The sequence below is a fragment of the Eurytemora carolleeae genome, unplaced genomic scaffold (genome assembly GCF_000591075.1).
Source record: "Eurytemora carolleeae unplaced genomic scaffold, Eaff_2.0 scaffold731, whole genome shotgun sequence".
Lineage (NCBI taxonomy): Eukaryota > Metazoa > Arthropoda > Copepoda > Calanoida > Temoridae > Eurytemora > Eurytemora carolleeae.
The window spans coordinates 4,037-29,990 of NW_019396921.1; the positions used below are offsets into that span (position 1 = coordinate 4,037).

Genomic DNA, 25,954 nt, shown 5'->3' on the forward strand with positions numbered 1-25,954 from the left:
TCATCTTTACAAGATAAAAACAAGATATTCAGATAATTAATATATCGCTTTGAGATTAATATATTATCACATATCACTACAATATAAGACAACATTTGAAAAAGACACGTTTCAATTTGTGTCTGATCGATGAAGTGCACTAGTATTGAAAACAAGAAAACAAGCCACAAAGAAAATCGTGTTTTATAAAAGAAAACCGGTTTTAAACATACCACACATGCATGCAAATATATACGTGCAAAGACAGGTGTGCAAAGTGCAAAAATTAGGGAGGAAAAAGGAATGGTGGAGGGGAGGGGGGGAAATAAACGAAGAAAGGGATGGTGAAGGGAGGGGGAAATCTCTACCTACATAACCAATAATACAAGGTGGTTGCAATCTCTACCTACATAACCAATAATACTGGTTGCAATCTCTACCTACTTACACAATAATACAAGGTGGTTTCAATCTCTACCTACATAACTAATAATACAAGGTGGCTGCAATCTCTACCTACATAACCAATAATACAAGGTGGTTGCAATCTCTACCTACATAACCAATCATACAAGGTGGTTGCTATCTCTACCTACATAACCAATAATACAAGGTGGTTGCACTCTCTACCTACATACCGTAATAATACAAGGTGGTTGCACTCTCTACCTACATAACCAATAATACAAGGTGGTTGCAATCTCAACCTACATAACCAATAATACTGGTTGCAATCTCTACCTACTTACACAATAATACAAGGTGGTTTCAATCTCTACCTACATAACTAATGATACAAGGTGGCTGCAATCTCTACCTACATAACCAATAATACAAGGTGGTTGCAATCTCTACCTACATAACCAATCATACAAGGTGGTTGCAATCTCTACCTACATAACCAATCATACAAGGTGGTTGCTATCTCTACCTACATAACCAATAATACAAGGTGGTTGCACTCTCTACAAACATATCCAATAATACAAGGTGGTTGCAATCTCTACCTTCATAACCAATAATACTGGTTGCAATCTCTACCTACTTACACAATAATACAAGGTGGTTTCAATCTCTACCTACATAACCAATAATACAAGGTGTTTGCACTCTCTACCTACATAACCAATAATACAAGGTGGTTGCAATCTCTACCTACATAACCAATAATACTGGTTGCAATCTCTACCTACTTACACAATAATACAAGGTGGTTTCAATCTCTACCTACATAACTAATAATACAAGGTGGCTGCAATCTCTACCTACATAACCAATAATACAAGGTGGTTGCAATCTCTACCTACATAACCAATCATACAAGGTGGTTGCTATCTCTACCTACATAACCAATAATACAAGGTGGTTGCAATTTATACCTACATAACCAATAATAAAAGGTGGTTGAGTGTACAAAAACATATAAAAGCACAGGTAAAAACGTGTGTGTTATGATTCCTTGGATCAAGCAGATATACCTAGAGCTGAGCAACGTTTTTAAATTTATCCCCGAGTTTTTAGAATTTTACGTATTTTGATGTTTTTCTACGTGTTTTGAAGTTTTTGAATGTGTCTTTAGACTTTTCAAGCTATTTTTCAATGAAATAATCGATACATATTTTTAGTAAAAATAAACATCTTATCTTCAGAAATCTATCTTCTTTGGACCCAAAGGTTCTGTTGTTTCGGCTTATATTGGACACAAACAGACCAACAGTTGAAATTCGAATTTAGGTCAAAAAAGGGGTCGCAGTGTAAATAAAATCGTGGCATACAACTTGTTAGTGCCCATAATCCATGTTTAACAAAATCATAAACTAAACATGTATTTACAAATAAGCAATCAATAAATATAAAGCAAATTCTTAATACATAATGGAGCAGTAATTACGTTAAATTTTATTGTAAATTAGGCAGTAGATAAATTTTAAAAATATGCAATGATAACCAGAAAACAATGGAATAGGAAGACGACATATAACAAAATATAAATACACTTATGTTATTACTTATTTAGTGAATTGGGTCAGTCTCGTGCCCTTTGGACGTTTAACTTGATTCTTTCCAGCGCACCAATGTAGCGCAATAATTCAATTTGAGAGACTGGAACATTAAAACTTTTGAGACAAACTTTATAAGCTTGATTTTTTTTTCACTCGTTTTACATAGAATCACTTAGAATTAGAGAATTTTTTCTTTGTTTTCACTAAAATTTTGTTGAGCTTGAGCTGTTCTTAAAACATGACTTGAACGATGCTACTTAAAACATGAGTTGAGCGATGCTAATTTAACGATGCTACTTGAACGATGCTACTTGAACGATGCTACTTAAACGATGCTACTTAGAACGAAAATATTAACAATTTAATACTGACATAATTAATCAGGGTTGCAGGCTTGTAGCCAATTGTTCAAAGTAGCTTACAGCCAAGGCTACAAAAGAGTAAGAGGTCGAATTCACTCTGGTTTTAACAGTTAGTAAATAATTACTAAAAACATTGATGTGAATATACTAAGGTACAGATGGCTAGCAGCCATATGACTCAAGCTGATTTTCAGCTCTTCCATGCTTAAGCTTGGATTCAGCCATTCGAAGCTTCTTTTGCTGCAAAAGTTGATTACAGCCGCTCCTTTGTTTTTTCTCTTTGTTTGATTTGAAGCACTGGGCCAACTTTTACTAGAGCAAGATGTACTGCAATGGAAACGGGACAGTGCACCAAATAAATCATCCACATCTAGTCAGTTTTTTTCTTCTTCATTTGTGTCTATCATTGTGGACACCTGCAATCCAGTTTCTAGCGGAATTCAAAAATTATTCTTTTCAAGGAGCTGTTAATGCTTGCTGAACACACCTGAAACATAGTAAAGATTTACTAAAGAAAAAGATGAGTCTATTCTTCTCTTTAACTAAATACTATCTTAGAAACCCAGCTTTGCCCGGAAATCTTAAATCTTGTTAAAGACAAGACGGAATACGACCTTTAAAATTGGACAGGCTTTAATATTCCTGATGTTGACCGAGATTCCCAATCAAAATTTGCGGAAGAAAATATTCAGTAACGTGCCCTATCTTAAAGAAAAGATTCAGTAACGTGCTTTATCCTAAAGAAAAAATTTAGTAACGTGCCCCATCCTAAAGAAAAGACGCAATATCATTCCCAATCTTAATGAAAAGATTTAGTAACGTATTTATAAACTATTTAATAAGGTGACTAGTTCCTGTAAATATCTCATAACGTGCCCTGTCATTTCTTAAACATCTGATAACGTGCCCAGTCACTTCTGAAATATAAGTCATTTCTACACCAAATACGCATTATCGTGACAAGTCCCAAAGAAATATGTTCAATAACGTGCACAATAATCTGTAGAATATCCAATAACGTGCACAATAATCTGTAGAATATCCAATAACGTGCACAATAATCTGTAGAATATCCAATAACGTGCACAATCATTTATTAAATATTTAGTCCTTTGGAATAGATCCACGTTTCCAATCCTAAAAATCTCAGTTGGCCTTCGTTTTATAGATGATGTCATAAAGAAGAAAATAATAAATTTGAACGAAGGTAGAAAATTGTGTCTATTTTTGCTCTAATATCATAAATATCTTGTATAAAATGTCATTTGGGTTTATTTTCAATGCATTGTGATATCTACAAAATAATTATGATAAATTATCCGTTGTTTCCCTATTTAAATATTTGTTGTATTCTCCTTACATGTTTTATTTAACAAGTTAACCCCNTACTAGTTTATCCTGAGCTGGCAACTGTTGTGTTGGATAAAAATAATCTCGCTCGTTTGATCTCGATATCTACTGTGGTGGGCACTTTTAATTTGAGGATCAATGCTTAATCCCTTTATTTCAATTACTTATCCTCTGATGAAAACTCCCTGCGGAATATCGAATAAAGATTTAAGTAATCTGCAGATTAACAAAAGATTTAGGTCAAGCAATGATCTCGCAGGAGTTTCCAGATATACCCTTAATCCCGATCGCTTAATTGATTATCCACGGTGAAAACTTTCTTGTTAATATGCTGCTGAGAGTTCTCGCACTGATTGTGCGCAAATTTTCCCGCTTCTGATCGGCTATTCAGTTTCTGCAAACGACACTCTGATTGGTGGAATTTTACACTTTCCCGAATTTCAAAATAAAGATTAAATCATTCTGCAGATCAACAAAAAGAGAAGATCAATTTTTTATCTCGATATCCACAGCTAGTGCTAAAGTTTTCAACTCTGTATATCTATTTATAAAGTTTATAAATGCTATGTAAATATAGAATTGATGCAATGAATGCTTAGAAATCATGTAAAATTACATTTTTTAAGGAAGCCAAAAATACTTTTTTATTTACTTTTTGTATTGCATAGAAAATGTGCGGGGGTGTGTAATTCAAAATGCAAATATTGGAAAAGGATTTGTTAAAATAAATTTGTTTTAGGATGCAAAGTTTTAAACACAAAGGTATACAAATTAATCATTGTCGATTAAATTAGCAAAATTATCAAAAGTTGGGACACTGCACGGTTACCAGATTAAAAATTGGGTCACTGCTTGGGTACCAGATTAAAAATTGGGACACTGCACGGGTACCAGATTAAAAATTGGGACACTACACGGTTACCAGATTAAAAATTGGGACACTGCACGGTTACCAGATTAAAAATTGGGACACTGCACGGGTACCAGATTAAAAATTGGAACACTGCACGGGTACCAGATTAAAAATTGGAACACTGCACGGGTACCAGATTAAAATTGGGACACTGCACGGGTACCAGATTAAAAATTGGGACACTGCACGGGTACCAGATAAAAAGTTTGGACACTGCACGGGTGCCAGATGAAAAGTTGGGACACTGCACGGGTACCAGATTAAAAATTGGGACACTGCACGGTTACCAGATTAAAATTGGGACACTGCACGGTTACCAGATTAAAAATTGGGACACTGCACGGGTACCAGATAAAAAGTTGGGACACTGCACGGGTACCAGATGAAAAGTTGGGACACTGCACGGGTACCAGATTAAAAATTGGGTCACTGCTTGGGTACCAGATTAAAAATTGGGACACTGCACGGGTACCAGATTAAAAATTGGGACACTACACGGTTACCAGATTAAAAATTGGTACACTGCACGGTTACCAGATTAAAAATTGGGACACTGCACGGGTACCAGATTAAAAATTGGGACACTGCACGGGTACCAGATGAAAAGTTGATAATTTTTGACCAAAAAAAACAAATTTATTTACTTAAGTCGTTGTAATTTCAAGTGACTTATTACTAAAAACTGAAAATGCCGAATTCACAAAGGTACCTTATAACCCCTTTTTATAATTAATAATGTGGAGGTTATCATTGTTTTCTATCATGAAAAGTGTAAAATACTAACAATTTCAGCCATTGTTTCTGATGCAGAAATTGATTGAAATCAAATTTCAAAAAAAGATGATGGATATCTCAATGATTCCGTTTCACTTTAAGCATTGAAAAATTAACTTTTTTTGTATACATGTTGACTCATTGAGGAATATTTTGTATTCATGTTGGTAAATATAATTGATTACATGAAGAGAGGGGGGGGATATTTTGTATACATGTTGGTAAATATAATTGATTACATGAAGAGAGGTGGGGATATTTTATATACATGTTGGTAAATATAATTGATTACATGAAGAGAGGGGGGGATATTTTGATGTGAATATGCCCCTGAATTACTAGAGAATGACTTGATATAAAAAACTCATGAATAACTGGTGCAAAAACCTTTAAATCTAGATCAGCGTTGAGATCTGAATATCAATAAAATATTTCACGAGAATTATCATTTTAAACTTTACGAAGGGACAATGTGTGAGTCCTAACCTAACATGAATAATCATGAGCCGATCGTCTTTAAAATATCGCGGTAAACTCACAGATAAATAAATAAACATACAGGGTGTCCCAAAAAACATGGGAATTCAGTGACGAATTCGATATCGTCTTTTTAACTAATTCTTTGATTTAGTATAGTGATACCTACTGAGAAAGCTGTAATCTGTAAGAGTTTCGTCTGCTATGTTCACATTTTGTTTGTTTATGTTTTGACTGCAACAGGTAGTACTTAATAAAACAAGAAAATTGCAGTATACAAACAGAGTAAACTTGTCCGTCTTCACTGATCATCTTGCGGAGACATTATAGACACATATTTACAGTCTTTTACCCTTTTCATAAAATAAACTCTAGCAGACATAATAATATTATGGCTTTTAAAGTTAGGTAACACAATGCTAATTCACAACTAAGACGATATCGAATTCGTCACTGAATTCCCATGTTTTCTGGGACACTCTGTAGATAGCTTATGTACGCAGAATCACCAAGAATTGTACAGTCCGCGAACTCATACTTCTAGGGGTCAAAGTGTACTTAGATGATAAGCGGGGTGGTTTGGCGTTTTAATTGAACTATTTGAACAACAATATTTCACTGAGCAATACATCATATTGACAAGAACTGACGAAGGACATGAAAAGGACAAAACTAACTTAAATTTCTCTCTACAGAACTCATGTACACCACAAGTACTCAATGACATAAGAACAGCAAATGTTCACAACCGACCTAGCTAATCTATATAATAGGAATATCTTTAAAACATCTCTGTTCATTCATATCTTTCAAGATGAAAAATGTCGTCTTATTCGCAATCTATCTTTATCTATGGGTTTTAGTAAAAAGAATACCGGTGTGAATCGTGCATTAAGCTCTCCAAAGGGAGGGTTGCTTGAATTATTCATATTTGATATAGATGATAGCTTTGTTAAAAAAAATGAATATTTTACACTTTTATTCTATTTTAAATTTATATTTCTGATGTTCTAATCTCGTCGGATTGATGTTCATTATCAGGCCTCAGTACGTGCGCACTAACTCATCGTTGTTTTAATCATAGACAAACATAATATTCAGGGTTCACAAAAAACATACAAATCAAGATTTACAACTTCAAAATTTAAAAAATGTTAAATTTTAGTCAAAGAATAATAAATTTTTGCTTATAAAAACACCAGCTAGGTGTATATAAATAAAAATCAAAAGTTGTGAATATTTGTGAATAGATTCCACTTTTTGGACCGAATTCTCCAGATTTTTTAACATATATAAAATATATGTCCGGTTAGGTCTATTTACTTTCTTTTGACTTGATCGGCTTTGATATATTTTTTACTTAATACTTATTCCAAAAAATTAATTTTATCTCAGTCACATTGCATAATTATTAAGATGTAAGATTATAATATCGATGTTTAGTTCATGAACTAGATCTAGCATGCTATAATATCGATGTTTAGTTCATGAACTAGATCTAAAATATCGATGTTTAGTTCATCAGCTTGATCTAGCATGCTATAATATCGATGTTTAGGTAAATAGCTAGATCTAGCATACTAAAATATCGATGGATAATTATACTAAATATAAAGGTGGAGGACCTAAGTCCAAATGAAGATAAGAAGAAGAGTAAACTATGGGACCGGAGCAAGGTCTAACTCTAGCTTCAACTAACGTCAAATAGACTTTGAACCCTGCTCTGTCTAAACCCTACGAAAACAATTCAAAAATAAAACTTCAATGAAAATGTTTAAAAGTTTTAATCGGATAATACAATATTCCACCTTTGACCTTTGTTCCTTTTATAAATAATCAACTTTGTCCTTTTTCTTAAAAGGTACATACAGATACTGTTAAGCGAACGTGTTGCAAGCACTTTATAAAAGTGTTTTTAAATATATCTAATTGGTATAAGCTGAGTAATAATCTGTATAATAATAACAGGTCTACCATTCCATACAAATAATTAGTTTAATATTTCTACATTCCATTTTATTCTCTCCATGCGATTCTTTTACATTTGGATTAATTCAACCCTCTTAACTCTTAAATATTTTATCTTATTTTATGTCATCTCTTCTATTCCATTCTAATTACTTTTTTCTCTTTTTTATTATAAGCTTTCTATTTTTTTTTAAATTTATTCTATTTATTCGTATACAATTATAATGGTACAATTTAAAATCAACGAGGAATGAGATATATAACAGAATTAATATAAAGTCGAAAACAATAAAATAAAAAAACTTAGTTAGTTTTCACATATATTTTTTTATGACCAGGGTTATCCACAAAAGATGAGACTATAAAGACGACCGGAAACTTTTAAAATATTACAATCCCAGAGGTTATCTTCAGTATTCTGCCTTAGTTATAGTAATCTAATGGCTTTTTGAATAATTTTACAAAGAAACAAACAATTTTACAGTTGCAAGGGAAACGTAAATATAAGGAAACAGATAATATAAATTCCGTACAGTCGTCTCTAGAGACTTATCATTTGTGAGTAACTTTATCAAATAGATGCTAGTACAATAAATGGCAACGTAGAATGTATATCCTCTCGATAAATACGTATTCTAACGTCACAAGTGTCAATTAAGTTTTTGTGTCCAACAAAAATTGTCAATAATAGAGCTAATTTTAGAATAAAGTGCCTATCTTCAGTAAAATAAGTGCAATTTTGAGTGTTCTTTGTTTTCTGTTTTTACACTTTTTTATTTAATCTTGGAAAACATGTTAACTATTGTGAGAAAATTTTGTTGTCCTTGTTATATTTGACACTTGTGACGTCATGTATACGCGGTCCATTTCTCTGTTGCCACCTATTTTTACTTGATAATTTGTTTTAACTATATACTATAATATATAGTTTAGATTTGCTTTGTGTAGTAATTCTAATGTGTTATATCATCCGCTATTTAAGTATTAAGAGGTTTCGTGAATTTAATTTAATTATAATCCCATTTACTATCGACTTTTTAGGATGTGTTTTATAACAAGTCTTTAACCCTCACGTGGATTTAACGGTTCTGTCAATATTTTAGAAAGCTGCGACTTTCGATCACAATTTAACCCCTTCTTCATGATTTTTTAACCTTTTTGCTGAAGTACTTTTTTTGTCGACATATACATTTTGAATGAAAAAGTATAAAATAAACAAATCCGTAAGTTTAAAGATTGTTAAATTATAGACCAAAACACGTTTTATTTCAAATAAAATAAACCAAATGCTTCTCACTCTGGTTAGTTCGGGGTGCCCTTAGATCAGAAGGCCTGTGTAAAGTGTTTAAAAAAATGCAAACACGTAAATTTGAATTAATTTTTCATCTATATGAAGAAAAAACATTTTTTATTTTTATAATAAGCAAATGAGAACATTTTATAAGGTGTATGTTTAAGAAATCTGTAAAAAAAATAGATTTGGCTCACATTTTTGTGGCTAACTGTATACGTACTTTAAAGCTAATTTGATCTTTAGTTTCATCTTTGATCAAGCTGCCATTTATTTTCTGACATTTCAGAAGAACTCAGTAAAAATCATCTAATTACGATATTATTACGAATTTCGATCAGAAAATAACTTTTTTAGCATGAAAATTATAGACTTTTCACAATTCACAAGAATCAAATGAAATCCAATTTTTGTGAATTTATTAAATGCATTCTAGAAGTGTAGAAGTGTGGCGCCTTACAAAAGATATTTTTGTGCATTTAGAAATTACTTAGAATAAAGAAGGGGGTAAAGTACAAAAGTCTGTAAATGGAAAAATTCTATATTTTTGTTTGAAAACTATGTAAATTGATGCTCTTCTGCTTCTCACGGCCAGCCCTCTTCTATCACGAAAATGCATAAATTCGAAATCATTATTTAAATAATTTGTTTTATTGTCATCATCACATTTGGCGCCACCTCGTTGTTCGGCAAAAATGCAAACTATTCTGTATCTGTAAAATAAATTTAGAAAAATGTCTCACCCATAATATACTACAAAATAGTTATTGCGTATCATGCGGTTCATCTTTGCGTGGTTGAAAGGGGAGGGAGGGGGGAGATGATGATTTGGCGCGTTTAAAGTTTTCAGCTGGACTGCCCGTAATGATTGATTTATTGAGTTTGGTTCGGTTTGGTTTGGGTTTGGCCTGTGTGGGTGTAAGATGGCGCCTGCCGGCCCCACCATCAAATTTCTGTTAAAGTTCAAAGTTTATGCACATTTAAAGATCGTTTAAATATTAATATCTACGATAATGTTCAATGAACATTATACACAGTTTTACAGAGCTGATTGTGATAAATGTAATTAGACTATTTTAAGAATCCCGGCGCATAAATTACCTAGCTGAGTTCTGAGTGCACATTTAGCTGAAATTATTTGCTATTCCGTGCATTATGTTAAAGGCGCCGTTTTTCATTTTTTAGTGCATTTTGTTGATTGGTTGGTTGGTTGGTTGGTTCGTTTGCTGGTTGGTTAGTTATTTGGTTGGTTAGTTAGTTTTTTGTCGAATTGGTTGAACCATGTTAGTTGATTAATTGATTAAATTGGATAGTTGGTTTATTTTCAGATTGATTGGTTAATTAATTGATCAATTAAATGGTTGGTTGATTAATTGAGTAGTTATATTATTGATTGGTTGGATGATTGGTTGTTCGATTGATCGATTCGGTTTGGTTGATTTATTGTCTGATTGATTTATCGTTTGGTTATATGATTGGCAGGCGCGTAATGGAGGGGGGGCCGGTACCCCTGTGCCCCCCTAAACATGCACCCCCCTGGCCCCCCCCCTAGAGCCAGAGGCAGGCTCTAATTTTTAATTAAACAGTAAACCTACATATATATTCAGATTTTGAACTTTTCTTTTTAATCAACAATGTCACAATTTCTCCATTTTATGATTATTTCTCAAATTCTATCTTGTACCTTAATCTTATTTACAATATTTTTTTCGCGGGGTTTCATTTAAAATGATTGGTAATTATGGTCAGCCTTCAGATAGATCAATATAGATTTTAAACTTTATTTTTTCTTAATACCGGTTTTTTAGGCGGGTGCACAAAAAAAAATTGTGCACCCCCCTAGGCTAAACCTCCGCTACGCGCCTGATGATTGGATGATTTTTCAAATGGTTGATTAGTTGATTGGTTGATGTAAAGAAGGGGGATATCGATGTTTAGTTCATGAACTAGATCTAGCATGCTATAATATCGATGTTTAGTTCATGAACTAGATCTAGCATGCTATAATATCGATGTTTAGTTCAATAGCTAGCTCTAGAAGGCTATAATATCGATGTTTAGTTCATGAACTAGATCTAGCATGCTATAATATCGAAGTTTTGTTCATCAGCTTGATCTAGCTTGCTATAATATCGATGTTTAGTTCAATAGCTAGATTTAGCATGCTATAATATCGATGTTTAGTTCAATAGCTAGCTCTAGCATGCTATAATATCGATGTTTAGTTCAATAGCTTGATCTAGCATGCTATAATATTGATGTTTAGTTCAATAGCTAGATCTAGCATGCTATAATATCGATGTATAGTTCAATAGCTTGATCTAGCATGCTATAATATCGATATTTAGTTCATCAGCTTGATCTAGCATGCTATAATATCGATGTTTAGTTCAATAGCTTGATCTAGCATGCTATAATATTGATGTTTAGTTCAAGAACTAGATCTAGCATGCTATAATATCGATGTTTTGTTCATCAGCTTGATCTAGCAATCCATAATATCGATATTTAGTTCAATAGCTAGATCTAGCATGCTATAATATCGATGTTTAGTTCATGAAATAGATCTAGCATACTATAATATTGATGTGTAGTTCACCAGCTTTATCTACTATGCTATAATATCGATGTTTAGTTCATCAGCTTGAATTAGCATGCTATAATATCGATGTTTAGTTCATATAAAAAAATGTTCTTAAATTATAAAAAAAAACTGAGCTTCTGGTATGGTTCTGTCGTTTCGACATTTGCTAATTTAACAAGAATAAAATTTCTTACTGTTGCTATAACCCAATGAATTTATTTATTCATATTTTGTATCTTGTTTACGCACAAAGGTATAATAAAGCTTATCTTTCAGGCAAAAACAAATAAATTTAGGACATTGACAAATTCTACGTATAGTGTTGAGAGTATATTTTAATAAAACTAGACTTTCTTCTGTTTCAATTGTGAACATTTTCTCTTTGTGTACATTGTAAAACAAAAACATCGCGGATTATAAAAAATCGTGGATTTTAAAAATGTAATGAAAATCGATTTTGTTGGAGGCAAATTTTTTTAATTTTAATCATGCATAAACCTTCCCATGGGGTCATCTGAGGTCCCACGCGGAATTTGGACCCGATTGGTTCAGCAGCCATGTTGACGTTTATTGGATACAAACAGACAAGCAAAGTAAATATATAAAAGAGAGTTATCAGAATATCAGCTTTGGTATGGATGTATTATGGGATGACAGATTTTTACAATAAAAACCGAAAATTATGGAAAGTTCATTCAATTTTGACCACACAAAGCTTTTAGTAAATGCCATTTTTAAAAACACTAAGAGTCCATTAAATGACCTATATACGTATATACAGCCCATTTAATCTTTAATTTCGCAAAGTGTTATAAGCCTCTAAAGTCTAGAAATCTATTTATATATTTATATATATATTTATATTCATTTTATAGTTTGTTAGATCTCAAAGTGCGTCTATTACAAAATACCTAGGTGACAGATTTATTATATTTTTTTTTATAAAGAATATAAATCATTTTTATATCGCACATTCATACCTTGAAGCTTATTATGAATTACAACATTTAATTTTTATTAAGTTTTTATTGAAAACCAAAAAAAGCATGAATGATGAATTTTCACGAACTAAATTTTAAAAGCGGAGATATCCTAGTTTTTCTGTCTTAAAATGAGTCTGGGATCCAATTATCATCAATAGAGTACCTATTGGAGACCCCCATAAACTCAATGGAGATATGTCAATGCCCGATTCTCAACTTTACCATTGTTTGAATAATGAATTAGATATCATTGATTATTACTCTGAAATTTGATTACTTTTAATTGTTGGATCTCTACAAAAGGTAATTGCGAATTTCTTACTCAGATAAACATTCAGGAATTATAATAGTTTTTTGTCGTCTTTGCAGGACTTTCATAACTCAACTAGCTCGAGAAACTAGCGTTGCCCAGGGTAGTCATAGTTGGTCCCGCTGTTTACCCCCGCTTTATCGTAAATTACGGTTTTAGCTTTTTTTTCTGTAAAAGTATACCCACTCAACTTAGAATCTCAAACATCGCTGAGAATATTCCCGTGGTCCTACCTAGTTCATTAATTAAAATTTGAGGCAATTCGGTTAAAGGGTTCCTGTGTTATGATCGTTAAAGCAATCAGATTTTACTTTTACATTTTACAGATTACAACTTTTATATTCATAATTAAATTACGAAAACTCTTTTTTGGATTTTTCGCAACAACCCCCTAGCCCTAAATTACATAACAGTGTTAACAACCCCAGCCCTAAATTACAGAAAAGTGTTGACAACCCCCAGCCCTAAATTACAGAAAAGTGTTGACAACCCCCAGCCCTAAATTACAGAAAAGTGTTTCGTCAAACGATCGAATAGCTTATAAGTGCATGGTGGCTCAAAAATTATTGGCAAAATTATAAGTTTGTACGAACACATTTAAAGAAAAATTTAAATTGAATTCTAAAGGAGTTCTGTTTCGCTTTTCAAACTTTAGACCATTCTTAAAATGTTTTATTTAATACATACTACTGCTCTAAATAATTTTTGAGGGGTTAAAACAATTTTTTATCTAAATAACAAATAATTTTATTTCGCAATATTACGAGAAATTTTTTCTTTTTAATATTTTTGACTTCTAATATTTATTTGTAATCCCTGTAAAACAATAATTTCTTATCACGCGATCGAACGTACTCCGTGTTTTTTCTAATTCAACAAATTAGGATTTGTTCAACCTTGGTGTAGAAAATAAAAGCAAATAATTTTAAGCTAGATATGTTGCTATCAGAAAAAAATGCAAATGAAACCTATGTTATAACCCCCCCCCCCCATCACTATCACTCTTGACGACATTTCACATGCCACAATTCACAACAAATACCCCTTTAATCATATGACTGAGCAAAAGAAGAAGATATCCTTATTTTTCTTCAGAAAAATATCGACAATTTTGACTGATGCTAAACATGCAATAGCAATTAAAGAGATGCAAGGCTACAGGGGGTGAATATATCGACAAGATAGATAGGTAGATAAAAAATAGACAGATCAGTAAATAGATAAATAGAAAGATGAAATAATTTGAATAAATAGATGGATAGATAGATAGACAGCTATATAGATAGATATAGAGATAGATAGATAGATAGATAGATAGATAGATAGATAGATAGATAGATAGATAGATAGATAGATAGATAGATAGATAGATAGATAGATAGATAGAATAATGTAATTACCTTATTTTTTTTCTAAGATCCCAAGACGACAGTTTCCCGTCTCCTGAGACAGAGAGAAGAAGCTCCTTTGATGCAAGAGCAAGCCCAGTAATCTCAGCAGTGTGTCCAATAAAAGAAATCCCTTCTCTAGATAGATAGATAAATAGATAAATATAGATAGAAAGATAGAAAGATAGGTAGATCGATAGATTGAGATAGATTGAGATAGATAGATAGATAGATAGATAGATAGATAGATAGATAGATAGATAGATAGATAGATAGATAGATAGATAGATAGATAGATGAAGATGCAGTTTTGATGACAGATTCTCCTTCAAGCCAAGTATAGGCAGTGTATACAGTAATATGAAATTATATATTATTACTCATTTATCAATAGAACCCACCTTTATATCCTCATAGATAGATAGATAGATAGATAGATAGATAGATAGATAGATAGATAGATAGATAGATATATAGATGGATACATATATATATTTTTTTATTCCAACTGATGATTGGGTTAGACCCATGAAACATTTTGTCTTTGAAGAAATATATATTTAAACTGAAAAAAGTTGAAAATACTATATATATATATATATAAATATAACGATAGAGAGAAACAGAAAGACAGACAGATAGATAGAAATTAATAATAAACAGATGAAAGATAGAAAGATAAATAAGCTATAGACTTTTAGCATTTAATGCGCTCGCGCAAACTTTCATATTAACAATTTAAGCTTTTAAATATTGCTTAATTTTTAATTCTGGGGGTTTTTACTTCTTAAATTGGAGCATTTTCAAAAATAACGATTTTCGACGTTTTTTCCGTGAAGTATTGAATGTCTATAAACCTTCACTGGTGTTGAGTAAGTTGCATTTAAAATTTGGCCCTGATTTGTTCAGCCGTTTTGACGTTTATTATTGGACACAAACAAACAAACAAACACCAAAACACCCAGACAGACAAGTAAAAGTATAAATATAAATGGCTGGATAAATAAAGGACAAAAAGAAACCAAAGAGAATAGAATATATATTAGAGTGGAATTTATTAGAAAAAAGTGTAAAACGGCCATTTTGTTGTACTGTTTTCATACTGCAGGTGTACTTCACATATTTGCGCTATATAACCTTTCGGGCCCTGGAACATCATTTTAGAAAATCTAAACTTAATATTAAAAGAAAACCAAATTATGAAATAGGCTGGTTTCATAATTGACCAATGATGATTTCACATAGACTCTATGCCTTTCACTTACAAACGATGATTTTCCGTTAGAACTATAAATAAAATGTTTGTTTTTTATTCACCTAATTCATTATAAAGTTTATTTAACAGCTTTAAAAAATTCGAAATTGAAATGGATAGTTTAGGGAACAAACTGTATTAGTGTACTCTACTGCATATAATTTGTGAGCATTTACATGATTTGTACAGTTTGAACTCTTTTTCAGGCTGAAAGGGACTGACAAAATTCATACCGAGGGATTGGCTAAATTCCACTCTAATATATATTCTATTCTCTTTGATACAAAGTTACAATAATAGGATTTCATGCAAAACACCATTTTTCCGAATCCAATTTTGAATGTAATACTATAAACCATAAATATTAGGTTTTTTTGATTTATCAAATATTGTACAAAAAATTTGATCATTGTTTATTGATATTTGACCAAATAATGGTTAATTCACATTGAGAACTAAATATAGCATGTATATCCAAGAAAAATTAATGCGCAGCAAAAGCAACTCTGGCTTGATTTGTAGCAAAGAGAATATATGCAAAAAGCCCATTTTAGTTTCTCATTCAAATCCTATAAAGATATGCTATTTCTATGTGCAATTTCTCTATGCGTTCAGAGCTATATAACCTGAAAATCAAGCCAATTTTTGCTTTTGCATTTATTTTTCTTGTATGCACATGTTAGATTTAGTTCTCAATAAAAATAAACCAATATATTTGGTCGAATAAAAATATACAATGTTCAGATTTTTTGTACAATTTGATAATTCCTAAAAACCTAATATCTTAGGTGGGACCAACTAACAATGATTTATTTTAACAATAAATAAAGAGTTTTAGATAAAAACAATTCGTTAAATGAAACGGAACTGAAAACTTTTGAATTGGATATCCTTAATCCTGATCGCTTAGTCTGATTATCCACTGTGGAAACTTTAATTTTGTTTTTAATCCGCTCTCGTTGGATATCACATTTCCTACTACATGTAATAAAGATAGTTTTGATTACAAATACAGAAAAGATGCTATATCGATTGGACTAATATCCGATTGAACTAAAATCAGCTGTTCACAAGCCGGCTTTTAGAGCATTTAAACAAATATAAATCTAACCACGATAATATCAATTTACTAAAAAACGTGTTTATCACATTTGAGGACTATAGGCCTTATGAATGTTAATAAACATTAAGCTATGACTTACGATCGTTCAATCGATCATTAGTCCCATTGATATGACACCACAAATGCGGGAAAAATAAAAACCGGTTTTTCAAAAGTTAAAGATCGCATCTCTAATCTGAAGAAATTAATCTAAACACTAAATTAGTCTGAATATTAGCAAAAAGAGAGGATCAAGCATTGATCTCGATATCCACCATTCTAAAGTTTTCAGCTCTGCTTACTTGGGAAAAGTAATTGTTATTAAGATCAAAATAATGTTTAGTAATGAAATAATTCGGCGTAGATTGAATGAGAAATTTTGTACAGTTTTAGTTTTAAGATAAGATGTTACAGTTAAACATGGCCTACAAAAAATTCGCGGCCAATAGTGGAAAATATACCGCACAAAATAGAAAAAGTATTTAGTTGTAATATGTATAATTAGCTGAAGGACCCGGCGTTGCCCGTGGAAAAAAAATGTTAAAATTATATTTTACTTAAGCCTATAACACCACCCGGTCAGCCATGAGTGTCCTCAAAAATGTCCGCCCAATCAGTCCAGCCGTTTGGCCGGCTATACGCAACATATATACGAATGTCTTTTTTATTATAGATAAAGCTCTTCGCTCAAATATAAATATTTATATGTCAGCTATAGCTGATTAAAGGGCTAAACCAAAATGGTTGGCAGGGAACCTTCCCTGTGAGTGAGTATAGGCTAAAAAAATCCAATTTTGTTTTTTTTTAATTATAAAAAAAATTAAATTCTACGGGTACTTGCGGCACTTCATTTTGTGTACATGATTGAAAAAAATGTCAACTTTTTTATTATTAGATATCCCAGGCAGGTATATAGCGACGCCTATCGATGAAACTTCTAAATAAAAGCTTCCACCCACGCAGCCATGTTTTTTGTTGCATACCAAATTAGTATATTGGACTGGGGGGTAGAAACCTTCAGATACTGTGGCGCCTTTCAACTAGGGATGGCATTATTTTCAGTTTTTAAATATTCAAAGGTTTTTTTCGTCAAAAGTGCTCCACAAGAATGTGAGTTATTTATTACAAAATGTATTCTCAAAGATTGCTTTTATTACAATATGCAATTTTTTTCTCTGGTCATAGATATTAATTAAAAACGATTTATTAAATTTATTTAATATCTTTAGTTAGAGTGAAACTAAGTAGCAAACCTATTAAGCGTTCAATAATGAAAAAGAATATTCAGCTCTAGCCTCTTAAAAATCAAAGTTTAAAAACTTTTATTGTTTAAAACGGAACTCAAAACGACGTCCAGTCACAGCATTAAAACATTCTGAGCATTAGAAGAAGAGGAAAAATTTAACGCCCCCCCCCCCACCATCGTTGGAAAAAAATATTCTCACTATGAGAAATGATTAACAAAAATAAAAAAAAATTTGTGAATTTTTCTGTCACTCTTTAGTCCGTGTGCTAATTTTTGTTGAAAAAAATCTTTCGATTAGTAAAAAAAAACTATAGTTTTTTTTTCAAATCTTTGATAGGTCAGTAAAAAGTTCGTTTGAACGTTTTAATTGTTCGTTTTTTACGTTTGTTTCTAAAACGATTATTTTTTTATTTTTCACGAAAAATGTCGTTTGTTCAAGACACGATGTCCATCTCTAGTAGCGCGTGCTAGTTTAAAAATACCATAAAGAACCCACGGAACCCACGTCTTCACATTTTAACACTTAAATTCAAATCTAGCAAATACAGGGTGCAGCCGTTTATACAGGGCCGGCCAGTAAAAGAAAGTAATATTTAAAAATACATAACATATTTGCCACACAGTTGGGAGAAATCATATTGTTTTGATAGAAATGTCGAAAATGTAGATATTTCGATCTATCGAACCCTCTCATAGAATCTAAAGAAATTAAATAAATATCCATTGTTTTGTACTGAATGTGCTAAACGGATATCTTTAGGGGGATTTAATGATAAGAGCTAGGTATCACATAGTAAGTAAGCTTATGTTTTAAATCTTAAAAAGAAGTATTTCTATTTCGGCGCAAAAACACTTTTTGCCAGTTAAATTTCTGCAATTAATGAGACTTTTAGCTTTTAATCGCTTTTAATTGCTGAAAATATTCAATATCTATTTTTTTTCGCAGCGTAGAATCTACATCTATAATTGCTAAAACCTAAATATTAAAAAACGTATAAACTATAGACTGAAAACGTAGAAACTATAGACTGAAAACGTATAAACTATAGACTGAAAACGTAGAAACTATAAGACTGAAAACGTATAAACTATAGACTGAAAACGTATAAACTATAGACTGAAAACGTATAAACTATAGACTGAAAACGTATAAACTATAAGACTGAAAACGTATAAACTATAGACTGAAAACGGCGGAATTTATTTCTGTGAATTTAATTTTTGTAAACAGATTATACAGAAAAGTACACAGTACACACTATTCAATACAATAAAATGTTGATTTGATTTGAGAATAATAGACAGACGAAAACTTTGTAATAAAAAAATTATCAATATAAAACAAGAAAGTAAAAGCTTTAACAAATGTTGAACAAAAAATACTTTTCAAAATTTTTCATAGAACACACCTTAATTGCACTTTAGTAAATTAACTCTCATCATGAATATCGAGGTTTCGTGTAGAATATGAGACCTTTATAAGAGGTTGCGTGATTTTTCAAAAAATAATTTTTCTACTTTTCCTCCCACCAAACATACAGTGTGTCCCTCCAACCAAACATAAAGTGTGTCCCACCAATCATACAGTTTGTCCCTCCAAACACACAGCGTGACCCAACAAACATACAGAGTATCCCACAAAACATACAGTGTGTCCCTCCAAACATACAGTGTGTCCCACCAAGCATGCAATGTGTTCACCCAAACATACAGTGTGTTCCTCCAAACATAAAGAATGTCAAGTTTCCCTCCAAAAACTATACAGTGTGTCCCGTCCTAAATACAATGTGTCCCACCAAACATTCAGTGTGTTGTCCCTCCAAACACACAGCGTGTCCCACCAAACATAAATTGTGTCCCTTCAAACAAACAGCGTATCCCACCAAACATTCAGTGTGTCTCTCCAAACATACAGGGTGTCCCACCATTCACCATTCAAGCATACAATGTGTTCCACCAAACATAAAAAACATACAGTGTGTTCCACCAAACATAAAAAATGTCAGGTTTCCCTTCAAAAACTATACAGTGTGTCCCGTCATAAATACAATGTGTCCCACCAAACACACAGTATGTCCTACCAAACTATAAAGTGTGTTCACCCAAACATACAGTGTGTTTCACCAAACATACAGTGTGTCCCACCAAACATACAATGTGTCCCACCAAGAATATAGTGTGTGCCACCAAACATACAGTGTGTCCAATCAAACCTACAATGTGTGCCACCAAACATACAGTGTTTCCCACCAAACGTAAGGTGTGTCCCTCCAAACACAAAGTGTGTCCCTCCAAACATAAAGTGTGTCCCACCAAATATAAAGTGAGTCCCACCAAATATAAAGTGTGTCCCTCCAAACATAAGGAGTGTCCCTCCAAACTTATAGTGTGTCCCATCAAACAAAAAGTGTGTCCCTCCAAACATAAAGTGTGTCCCTCCAAACATAAAGAGTGTCCCTCCAAACTTAAAGTGTGTCCCAACAAACAAAAAGTGTGTCCCTCCAAACATAAAGTGTGTCCCTCCAAACATAAAGTGTGTCCATCCAAACATAAAGTGTGTCCATCCAAATATAAAGTGTGTCCCACCAAACATAAAGTGTTTCCCTACAAACATAAAGTTTGTCCCACCTAACATAAAGTGTGTCCATCCAAACATAAGAGTCCCACCAAACATAAAGTGTGTCCCTCCAAAGTGTGTCCCTCCAAACATGTGTTTTCCCTACAAACATAAAGAGTGTCCCTCCAAACTTAAAGGCTGTCCCTCCAAACATAAAGAGTGTCCCGCAAAACATTAAGAGTGTCCCTCCAAACATAAAGTGTGTCCCACCAAACATAAAGTGTGTCCCACCAAACATAAAGTGTGTCCCTCCAAAGTGTGTCCCTCCAAACATGTAGTGTGTCCCTCAAAACATTAAGAGTGTCCCACCAAACATAAAGTGTGTCCCACCAAACATAAAGTGTGTCCCACCAAACATAAAGTGTGTCCCTCCAAACATAAAGTGTGTCCCACCAAAAATAAGGAGTGTCCCTCAAAACATAAAGAGTGTTCCACCAAACATAAAGTGTGTCCCTCCAAACATAAAGTGTGTCCCTCCAAAATTAAAGTGTGTCCCTCCAAACATAAAGTGTGTCCCTTCAAACATAAAGTGAGTCTCACCAAACATAAAGTGTGCCCCATAAAACATAAAGAGTGTCCCTCCAAACATAAAGTGTGTCCCTCCAAACATAAAGTGTGTCCCAACAACCAAACATAAAGCGTGTCCCACCGACCAAACATACAGCGTGTCCCACCATCCAATCATAAAGCGTGTCCCACCAACCAAACATACAGCGTGTCCCGTCAACCAAACTCACAATTCTCACCTAGAAAATATGGTTAAAATCAAATTACAATCGTAAAATATGTCATCATCAAAAGAATACTTAATTTTTTAAGTCAAATATTCATGCTTAATATTACTACTTCAGAAAATTATATTAGAATTCAATCTTTTTCTTACATATTTGTTCACTTCAACTCTACTTAAAAGATATTTGTCTATAAATAACTAAAGAATCAAATGAATATGTTTTGGAATATTTGGAGGATCCAGCCAACCCCGCCCCGACTTCACCAAGTCCTCATTTCCTTATATATTTGCAGAATTTATTGAAGAAATTTCGGAAAAAATTATCAGCATTTGTTATTTTCTCCTAATTACCATACTGGAGGGACATTGACTAGTATTCAGGACACTAATTACTCCACCGGAGGGTTTCTAATTATTACTCAGAATAATTATTTCTCCACTGGAGGGATACTGCTTAACATTCAGGACGCTGATTGTTCCACTGGAGGGATTCTAAAATGTTCCTCCGGCGAAATAATTAGTGTCTGGAGTGGTATTTAGTATCCCTCCCTCTGGTGGAATAATTAGTGTTTGGAGTGGTATCTAGTATCCCTCCCTCTGGTGGAATATTTAGTGTCTAAGGTGAATTCCAGCATTTCTGCGATGGAGGATTCAGTTTCCCCCGGTGGATGGAGTCAAATTTAAAGTAACTAGGCTTTTAGGGCGCTTTGCACCCATCTTCTATTTCAACTTTTAATTGTGGCTTTATCTCTGAGCATCTTCTCTTTGTACAGTATTAAACAGAAACAAAAAAAAGTTTGCGGATTTCATGATATTTTTTCGGGCATTCATAAAATTTTACAAAAAAAAACTTTAAACACAAATTTTTAAAATTTTGATCATTCAAAAACCCTCCCTATAGTGTCACGTGAGGTCACACACAAAATTTGGGCCCGATCGGTTCAGCCGTTTTGACGTTTATTGGATACAAACAAACAGACAGATAGACATGCTAAATTTATAGATAGATTATGTCTCTTGTGCAGATTACTAATTTGCAGCATCCTTTAGGTAAGCCTAAAACATGAAATCGATCAAAATACAAATGTAACATCATAATATCCACGTGTTCATATATTAATTTAAAATGAGTGGTATTATTTTCTCCCACGCGTAACAAAATGAAAATGACAAATTGAATTAAAAATTACCAAATTTTTAATTTGATTTAACTGATTTATATTTAAACAATTAAGATTTAAGTGCTGGAAGGGGAAAATTGTGACCAATTGAGGCAGTTCTAGCTAGAGATGGGCATTGGGCATCGCTTTTGAACAAACGTAGTTGTTCGTAAAACAGGGTGTCGTTTAGAAAAAACGAATGATGGATGAACAACATGGATCGTTCAGAGAAATAAATAATGATCGTTTTTTAAAAACGAACGAAAAAAATTCCAAACGCACGATATAAAATCGTTCAAACGAACATGAAAAAGACTATCGATTTTTTTTACTGGGAGAACGAATTTTTCAACAGATTTGAAAAAACACTTTTTTACTGAACAAGCAATTTTTTTGGTACAAACACATTTTAAAGAGATATTTTCAATTATTAAATTCTAAAATATTCAACCTTATGCAAAGTATTGAAAAAATTGCTATAAAATTGCAAAGATGAAGAAAAATATTTTAACGCAAAAGTCAAAATGTTTTCCAACATTTCAATATTTAAGACTTTCGAGCATTTTCGTCAACATTTCTATAAATTTGTTTGATAAACTTCGAAATATATTTTTCTAAATTTTTGTTGAAAATTCTATATAATTTTGCAAAATTTTACGATAAACCATTTAAAAATATAAAAATGTTACCGTTTATTTCTTGGCATCTATTTTTTCTTTTAAGATTAGTTCTTAATCAATTTAATCAATTCATCAATCTCTGCAGAAGCTTTATCACTCGCCATTTTTTTAAATAACTCTTTCAAAACTCATCAAAGTTTCCTCACCCATGGTTTCACAACTCTTTGGTTTCATCACAATTTGGTTTCATCTCTTTGGTTTCACAATTTTTTTGTAATCGCTCTTGGCTTTAAACTGATTGGTTTCATCATATCAATGGTTTTACCACTCTTAACATTTTCATCACAATTTCGCTTCCCCACTCTTTGGTTTCAGCACAATTTGGTTTCATCACTCTTTGGTTTCAGAACTCTTTTGTTTCAAAACTCTTTGGTTTCAAAACTCTTTTGTTTCAAAACTCTTTGGTTTCAAAACTTTCAGGTTCCACTGCTTTTAAGCTTTATCTCTTTTCCTTCACTATTTTGTGTATTCACTCTTTGATTTCGTCATTGACTCAATTAACGTCAACATATTTTGTTGTCTCACTTTACTTCTTTGTTTTAAATCAATATGATGATTATTTCTACGTGATTTCTAAATCATCAAATTTGTAGCTAGTGAACGACGACATTATTAAACAGTCTTTCTCGTCGGCAGGCTTCTACGACGACATTCAAACCAAGGTCTGAAATTTACATTAGGTTAATAACAGTTTAAAAACAATTTTCACGCTTTCCTTCCCCCTTTCTTCTATCTTTCCTTCTCTACCTATTCTTTCTTCCTATCCTTCCTTTTCTTACTATACTTCCTACGTTTCTTAACTTTCATCTTCCTTCCTTCTCAATTTATACATTCCACTCTTCCTATCCTTCCTTCTCTTCCTATCCTTCCTTCTCTTCCTGTCCTTCCTTTTCTTCCTACCTTCTATTTCTATCCTTCCTTCTCTTCCTATCCTTCATTCTCTTCCTATCTTTCCTTCTCTTCCTCTTCTTCCTTCTCTTCGTATCCTTCCTTCTCTTCCTATCCTTCCTTCTCTTCCTGTCCTTCTCTTCCTACCTTCTATTCCTATCTTTCCTTCTCTTCCTATTCTTCCTTCTCTTCGTATCCTTCCTTCTCTTCCTATCCTTCCTTCTCTTCCTGTCCTTCTCTTCCTACCTTCTATTCCTAACCTTCCTTCTTTTCCTTTCATTCCTAATTTTTTCTTTTCTTCCTTCTCTTCCTTTCCTTCCTTCTTTTCCTATACTTCCTTCTCTTCCTATACTTCCTTCTCTTCCTGTCCTCCCTTCTCTTCCTACCTTCTATTCAAATCCTTCCTTCTCTTCCTAACCTTGCTTCTTTTCCTTTCCTTCCTTTCCTTCCTTTTCATCCTATCATTCCTTCTCTTCCTATCCTTCCTTCTCGTCCTTTCCTTCCTTCTCTTCCTTTACTTCCTTCTATTCCTATCCTTCTCTTACTATCCTGCCTTCTCTTCCTATCTTTCCTTCTCTTCCTATCCTTCCTTATCTACTAATCTTTCCTTCTCTTCCTACTGTTCCTATCATTCCTTTTCTTCCTATCCTTCCTTCCCTTCCTACTGTTTCTATCCTTTCTTTCTTTTATATTTCCTTTCTTTCCCATCTTTTCTTTTTTCCTAACAGGATACATTTTACTTTAATAATGATTTCACCAGATAAACATTAAATGATAAGTATTTAATCTAAAAATAACAATGACATAATTTCTAATCATCTGGAGACCGCAGACTAAAATATAAACACAGATAGGACCGCCGTATACCATAGAATAATATATAAACACAGAAAGGACCGCCGTATACCATAGAATAATATGAAAACCAACCTAGGACAGCTACATACCATAGAATAATATATAAACACAGACAGGACAGCTACACACCATAGACTAATATATAAACACAGACAGGACAGCTACACACCATAGACTAATATATAAACACAGACAAGACAGCTACACAAAATAGAATAATATAAATAAACACAGACAGGGACAGCTGTAGTCCATAGATAGACTAATATATATGTACACAGACAGCTGACATCTGTAGTCCATAGACTGATATATATACACAGACAGCTGACATCTGAAGACTAATATATAAAGACGACAGGATAGGTGTAGTCCATAGACTACTAATTTCTTTCCATTGCACAGACTGGACAGCTGCAGACTTTATACTAACACAGGCAAAATACTGTATACTGTAACTCCCCCCCCCCCCCCTCCCCAACCCTAAAAATAGTAAAATTCAATTAAAAATTCCCAACTACAAATTCTTTTTAACAAGTAACTCATCCGAGATTAAAAATTATCTTAAATTGTGTTTCATGAAACAAATTTTAGTTAATATTTATTTGAGCATATCATTAGTTTTATTGTTTTATATTTTATTTTGAAATAAATGTAAACTCTAAATATTTCTTTTCTTAAGAGTAATTATATTATTTATGAATATGTCGATAATGATAAAAAAACGTCACACATAGTGATCTGAATTTTTTATTACTTTGTTCTAAATAAAATCTAACCTGATGGAAAAACTAACTAATTACAGGGTTTTCACTCATTTTTTCACTCATTTTTAATAACAATTAAAAGTATTATATTTCTGCTACGGTTGAAACATAGAGCTGAACCAGCTCAACTCATTTCGACGAACATCAAAAACCCAGAAATAGTTTCACTTTTGGATTTTATAAAAAAAAATTTATGATCGTTTAAAATTTAAAATTGTTTAAACTTGTGACGCCCTTTACATGTCAAGCGTTTAGTTCCGACTGAA

At 32.6% G+C, this 25,954-nt stretch overlaps 1 long non-coding RNA gene across 2 annotated transcripts; it reads right to left on the minus strand.

Moving 5' to 3' along the window:
* LOC111710140 (uncharacterized) lies at positions 1-25,954 on the minus strand. Of its 2 annotated transcripts, none has more exons than XR_002767006.1 (4): positions 25,701-25,954; positions 23,185-23,839; positions 1,207-2,831; positions 1-1,058 (listed from the first exon to the last, which is right to left on the minus strand). It is a non-coding gene; the product is annotated as an uncharacterized LOC111710140 (long non-coding RNA). The 2 variants fall into 2 exon arrangements; XR_002767005.1 differs by having other exon boundaries at positions 1-385; positions 687-2,831.